We start from the raw sequence: 7,729 nt of genomic DNA on the forward strand, positions 1-7,729 counted from the left end.
ATAATTAGTTCGGCCCCATTTCAAATGTTATCAAATAATGTTGGGCAAGACATGAATGTTGATGGACAGCTTATTAGGTTTCCCGAGGGCTCCAATTAAGTAGGTCATGGATCTAGAAGTAGGCCTTCAACATGACAAGACCATGAAGCAATTTGTAGGAGCCTGGTGGAATCTCGATCATGTGGCTGTATTGTTGAATGCTTTGAGGACATACACATGAAACATGAGACAACGACTTCGCTCAACGAAAAAAAAAGTTGAAAATTATTATTAGCAATTATCCACACTCTAAATGTTGGGTCGGACGTTACCCGGATCTTAGTATCGTGGGGTGTGACCCATTGCTGGGTCAGTTTGTTCTGGAATTTACGTCAAAATTACAAAAAAAAATTGAACCACTCTCCGAGTTTGCCATGGAGCTCATGTGTGTTGAGAGAAATGTAGCAAATTGCGATTAAACGCCATTTCTGCCAACAACAAAAAAAACACATGGATGAACACAGGGTGCCAGACTGGACATCACCTTGGGTTGTGCTCCTTTTCAACCGAAACAAAAAATGGTATCCAGGGGGACCACGTATAATAAAAACTGCTCGGTGTCACAACTCTTTCAGTACACATATCTGGCCTGGCCCACGGATGGATCAGGTCCCCCTGGGACCCGTAGTCTAGGTCAATTCTGGCCTGGGTTCTGTTTTGTATAGTTTGTTATGCTTTTGAGTGTAGGGTTAAAACAATGGGTTGGCTTTCCAAGTTTCTGCTTTGCTTGCTGACCCAAATAGAAACCGTTATAACGAGACGAATAAAGGGTTTTCTTTCAAAAGGATCAGCTCTGCCAATAGAACATTGGCGCACGGCCCGTGTCAGATGCAATTGTGTCCGCCATGCAATACTGTCCGCTCCGGACACGTTTGCATATGCAATCGTATCCTACACTGAACCTACTGAACCTCCTGCACTGAACCTACGTATATGCAGCATGAATATTCACGTATTTTACCCAACGGCCGAACATTTCCCATGTCACAATGACATGCACTTAGCTTGTAAAAAATGGCGAACGTGTTCTGTCGACCAAGAAGGGCGTTTAATTTACAGCAAGAACGGTTTTGCACGGGGGCGGACACAACTGCATATGCGAATGTGTCCGGGCGGACACAATTGCATTATGCAATTGCATGTGCAAAACCGTCCGGCGGACAATATTGCATATACAATAATGTCCTCCGGATAGTATTGCATAGAGGACATAATTGCATGCAACACCCACATGGGGCAGGGGTAGCCCTGGCGGCCCTACACTTTCGTATTATAACACAGTGTACAACACATAGAGGAAGAGTCCTAAGGGCTAGGGGCAGGGGAGACTGTCCTTCCCAACCGGTCAAAACACCGGGGCAAATTCGGGAACAGCAAGAAGGGAAAAAGAATAGAAAGAAAAAGCAAAATATGGGCTACTTTTAACTGTTCAACCCCTTTAATGTCCCCCCTTAACCACAGAGTCCCCATATACCATGTAAAAGAAAAGATTGCAGACATTGGGATTGTAAACATACAAGGAGGAGAGTTCTGTACTCATCGAAACGGATAATTATTTTTGTTGATAATATTGCGAGTTTCCTATGATTTCTCTACAAGATGGAAAAGCTTTGGTTGCTCACGTATCGAAACGTGACCTATAATCGTAAGTTCGTCATCGTGCACGTACTGGTTAATAGTTCACCGTTATTATGGCAAGCTTACCTTGACCCGAAGAGTCCCCCCATAATTTTAACCAATGACGCCAGACAAACCACCTGTGATTTTATACCGTATACAGTGCCATTGTAATGTAGGTTTTGTTTTGAGCCAAACTAAATTTCTGTTCATTGCGTAGGCCTACATCTTTTTATTCAGCTGCTCCTTGCATCTGGAACCTTCTACCACTTGGCTTAGATCATGTCTTTGTACCACAACATTCAAGTCTCTTCTAAAAACTTATCTTATGTCACAGGTTTTCAAGGACTAGTGCTCTACTGTCTGATTTTCTTTCGTTTTGTTTGAACACTCAAGCAGGGCGGATCTGTGCGCAAGTCTTCGTTATTTTTATCACATGTATTGATCGCTATAGAGAGAACGAGAGGTGGGTTAGTTGGGGGTACTTCTGGGGCTGATTTACCTTCATCTCCTCCATCCCAGCCTTTACTCGTTACCCTCCCTGCCAGCGGGTCCCAGTGTCACTTCGAGCTTCGTTAAAAACTGTGCGCTCTACCGAGGGGACGCCACAATTGTATAACAAAACTTTTGCGGGAAGCATGCCTAAAATACATTATTATCAAGAAAACCCAAATGTTGTTGTATTATTCTTTACATAACATGAGTGTTGTGCCCCCCAAAAAGAGAGAGTTTCTTTAGTCCCGTTTTGCGTCGCAGTGGTTTGCAATGAATGAAAAACAAAATGGCCGCGCCTTCACATCTGTCCGACACCCAGAGGCTTGCATGTGGATTGGGGGTTTCATTACCTATCTCTGACTGCATGGTTTCAAATTTCCTATGTAGGAGTTTTCCTTCCACGTATACAGCTAAAATGTCTTTATTGTCTCCACTACAAAAGTTGAAGATAATATTTTTGTTTGTTCGCACGTCAAATCAATTGAAAGCAAACTACATTGACACTAAGTAAACCCGCGCTTTAAGTGTGGTGGGAAACTTGTTTCTCAAAGGAGGCGAATAAGTAACATCTTGTTTAGCAATACTGAGTGATAAATCAATTTCACGAAGGTCATTTGAAGGTGTCGGTGACTACGGGTGTTGTGGTCAAACTCGTACAATAATGTCATTTCAAGATTTCCTTGGCAACCAATTTGTTAAAGATAATAAACATACGACATTTGTGGTGATACCATGTAAGGTAACAACAAAGCAGGGCCCCATAGAGCTGCTTAAGCACAAAATTCATTGCTTAGTAAAATCAGATTACCGGCCATGACGCCACTCAATTGTTGTGCTAAGTAAACAACAGCTAAATACTAGTCATAAGCAATGTTTGTGGCATGAAATTTTGGTCAGTAACATGTGTAAAATAAGCGAGCTATTTTCGTGCTTAAGCAATTTTTTTTTGCTTAAGCAGCTCTATGAAATTGGCCCCAGCTATACCAAACGGAGTTCCAACAATGACGTAACATGAGTGATGACGTATTATAATATCTTCCTGAAAAGCACATGAGAATAAGGGTGTTCAAAATTATTGTTTTTCTTACAATTTCAGCAAAGATTACTTCTTGGAATTTTTGTTGTCATAAAGGAAACGACTACGTATGCCTGACAAATTGTATAACTTTGTCAATATTTTGACCCGGAAGTTTTTAGAGAGTGCGGAATAAAATTTCATCATATTTTTTTTTTTTTTTTTTGGGGGGGGGGGGTTGTTTCAAATTTCTGGAAGGAGAAATTGACAGCTTATCCAAATTTAGAAATCATTTTTTTACACTCTCATGATACAGTTTTCATCCATGGTTTAAGTTTAATAATCTTGGCATTTTGCCTGCCTTTAAAAGGGAAAGGTATCCAAAAGATTTTAAGAACGCAAGGCCGTATCACCATTAGAAAACATGTTCTCATTCTTCCATAACATGAAGACCACATGTGTTCCTTTTTTTCCATTGGGAAACAAAACTTGGCTACAATCAATATTGTTTTTCTTTATGGAATGTGGCTCTGAAGGTTTGCCAAATTGCCTGCCGATCCCGTAGTCTTGGTGCAAGACGTTTCTCGGTACCTTGCACGGGCGGTTCGTGTGCTACTAAGTCAGATTAGTGCGAGTTGAATAGCTGTGCATGAAAGGTAAGACGAGAAACGTCTTGCACAAATACTACCAATCCCGCTGTAAAGGTCGCCTAAAATAACTCACAGAATCATAGAAATTGTTTTTATAGAGCGGCTATAACGCAACTCATGTGGCGATGTGACATGACCCAACTGGGACAACAAAACATGAGACAGTTATAGTCCAGCCAGAGGAAAACTTGGCTTACGAGCGCGAGGGCACTATGTAGAGAGCTTCAAGATCAAACTTAGCAGGTGGTAGTTAAGATGCCCAATTATTTGAATGAGGTAGTCTTAAAGGCAGTGGACACTATTGGTAATTACTCAAAATAATTATTAGCCTAAAACCTTTCTTGGTGACGAGTAATGGGGAGAGGTTGATGGTATAAAACATTGTGAGAAACAGCTCTCTCTGAAGTGCCACAGTTTTCGAGAAAGAGGTAATTTTCCACGAATTTGATTTCGAGACCTCAGATTTAGAACTTGAGGTCTTGAAATCAACCACTTAAACACACACAACTTCGTGTGACAAGGGTGTTTTTTTCTTTCATTATTATCTCGCTAATAATGAGATGACCGATTGAGCTCAAATTTTCACAGGTTTGTTATTTTATGCATATGTCGAGATACACCAACTGTGAAGGCTAGTCTTTGAAAATTACCAATAGTGTCCACTGCCTTTAAAGGCACATCAGCTGATTTTACGAAACGCCATAGGATTAATCCTATCTCGAGTTAGGACGAGTAACTCGTCCTAACTTAGGATGGGTTCGGAAATTAACTCGTCCCAAGTCCAAAGATTAATCCTAAGTTAGGAAAAGTTTGGTGAAATCAACGGCTGTACACCTTGGGCACTTGTCAAAGACCAGTGTTCTCACTTGGTGTAACACATCTGCGAGAATTTGGTATCATTTGGTCATCGAAGTTGCAAGAGAATAATGATTAAAGGGAAGGTACACGTTTGGTAATTGTCAAAGACCAGTCTTCTCACTTGGTGTATCCCATCATAAGCATAAAATAAAAATCCTGTGAAAATTTGGGCTCGATCGGTCATCGAAGTTGCGAGAAAATTATGAAAGAAAAAAACACCCTTGTTGGACGAATTTGTGTGCTTTCAGATATTTTAATGAGAAATTACCTCTTTCTCAAAAACTACGTTACTAAAGAGGGAGTCGTTTCCCACAATGTTTTATACTATCAACAGCTTTTCAATGCTCGTTACCAAGTCAGTTTTTAAGTTAATATTTGTTTTGAGTAATTACCAAACGTGTACCTTCCCTTTAAGAAAAAGCTTCTTTATTGCACAAATTTGTGTGCGTTTAGATGCATAATACAATAGGCCTGAGATATTGTTTTTGTATTTTGGGTGAGAAATAACCTCTTTCTAAAAAACTACGTTATACTTCAGACTGAGCTGTTTCTCACAATGTTTTATACTATCAACAGCTCTCTATTGCTCCTTACTGAGTTCGTCTTTATGCTAACAATTAATTGAGTAATTACCAACAGTGTCCAGCGCCTTTGAGATGACCATTATTTACAAGAGGTTCTTGCTGAAAAAAACAACAACATGTTTCTGGAATGAGCGGAGACCTTCGTCTTGTCAATCAGTAATGTTCTTGGGACTTCTTGCAGACCGTAAAGCAAACGTCTCGACTTTATATAACCTTGGCGTTTCATGGCGAGTATACCAGGGTCTTAAAAATACACATTTATGTGTATGGAATTTAGTTGTTTGGTACAGTTTGAAAACAATACTGTGTTGCTGGAGTTGTCAATGCTATTCGGCAAAACCATTCTGTTCGGGTTCGTTTAAAGGGTCAATGTAACTTTTGTAGGACAAAAAACACAATGTCCACAGATTTACACTAAACTTACACAGTTTGAAGATAATGATAGTAGAAAGCTTCCCTGAAAATATTACGTGCTGAGGTGCTGTAGTTTTGGGGAAATGAGTAAAACAATGTCATGAAAATAATTTTCGTATCATGAGACGAAAACTATTTTAATCATTTACAAACGTATTTTCATGACATTGTTTTGCTCATTTCTCAAAAACTACAGCACCTCAGTAAGTAAAATTTGAAGGGAGGATTTCCATTATCATTATCTTCAAACCCTGTAAGTTTAATGTAAATCTATGGACATTTTGAAAAGGTTCCCAAATCCTTTAAGTCATACATATCTGGGTGTTACTCCTACTTCCTTGGTGCTACATACCCGCAGAAAGCTATAGGGCTCAATTTCATAATGCTGCTTTGCCCAAAGTTACTTCAAAAGTCGTACCAAGTCTTTCTAAGGATGACACCCCGAATTATTGCATCTATAAAAGTGTTTCATCATTTTAGCACGACGCCTATTGGTTATGTATGGGTTTCACCAAACGGTACATTAAAGACGCTGGACACTTTTGGTAAGGTCAAATACCAGTTTCACGGTTTGAGTATCTCAACATATGCATAAAAATAACAAACCTGTGAAAATTTGAGCTCAATCGGTCGTCGAAGTTGTGAGAAAATGATGAAAGAAAAAAAACACCCTTGTCACACGAAGTTGTGTGCTCTCAGATGCTTAATTTCGAGACCTCAAGTTCTAAATTTGAGGTCTCAAAATCAAATTCGTGGGAAAATTACTTCTTTTTCGTAAGCTACATTACTTCAGAGGGAGCCGTTTCTCACAATGTTTTAAACCATTAACCTCTCCCCTTTATTCGTTACCAAGTGAGGTTTTATGATAATAATTATTTTGAGTAATTACCAATAGTGTCCACTGCCTTAAACGAATGGGATCAAATATACAAACCTAAACTAAAAAGAGTTTTTAAACTTTTTGTTAAAACTAAATATTTATACTTTTTCATAATGACACAGAATACGGATCATGAAGATTTGATACAAAAGTACGGAAGATGGGTTGGTTTACATCCTTCATCTATAAGTACCTATCCCCCAAGTAACATTGTTAAGGTATTTGGTTCCTCAATACCAATTGGGTCAACCGAAAAGTGCCACAGCAGACAGGTATGCTTCTTTTTGAAAATGCACCGGTAAAGGGCACCCTATGAGGAAATTGTACAGTTCTACTGGCGCTTTTCAAGGGCAAGAAGGCAATGACCAGAGGGCATTATGGCGGTAACCTTCGTTGCCCCGTTAAAGTATCAGGCCGGCCTGCCCTAGGTCCTCGGGAAAATGCCTAAGTTGTAGCAAATAGGGGCAAAACACTTAATCATTTAGCGGCACTGTATTTCGCAACTCAGTGCCACACCCTTGACGTTGGGACACAAAAGTCAAGCATTTACTGATTTTATCAAAATAAAAATAATATTTTCGGTAGGCCTGCTTGGTGACGCAACCAAGAATGTCTGTTATATTGGTTTGTTTGCGGTTTTTTATATCAAAGTTGCTTTGGTTACGCCGTTCGTTTCTTTGGATTTAATGTCTTCCGTTTGGGTTGGAGTCAATCTCGAGGCCATTGTACCACATCCGGTTTTGGGGCGGACATAACATCCGGTTGTATCTCCACTGACGTCACAGTGTTCACTGACGTCACATCGTTTCCCCTTCACCAACCAATAAAATCCGTGTACATGGTTAATAAAATAAAACATAATTGTACGGCCCATGTATTTAAGGTCATTCTCTGAAAAATGTGGACCAAAAACAAATTTGCCAAACTGGAAGATTATTTACCTTTAACGAACCACAATAATAGCATTTTCTTCCAATCATCATATTACTAATATTATTCGGTTACAAAGTCATCTACAAAACAATATACCAAAGCAACCACAAGCATCCCGAGGCCAACCAAAGAAAGAGATCATTATTCAAAATTCCTCATAACCGCCGAAAAAAGACATAACCTCTGAACTCAGCAAACAATACTACAACAACAAAGAAACCAACCCATAAATAAACATAGCGAA

Source organism: Asterias rubens, chromosome 15 (genome assembly GCF_902459465.1).
Source record: "Asterias rubens chromosome 15, eAstRub1.3, whole genome shotgun sequence".
Classification (NCBI taxonomy): domain Eukaryota; kingdom Metazoa; phylum Echinodermata; class Asteroidea; order Forcipulatida; family Asteriidae; genus Asterias; species Asterias rubens.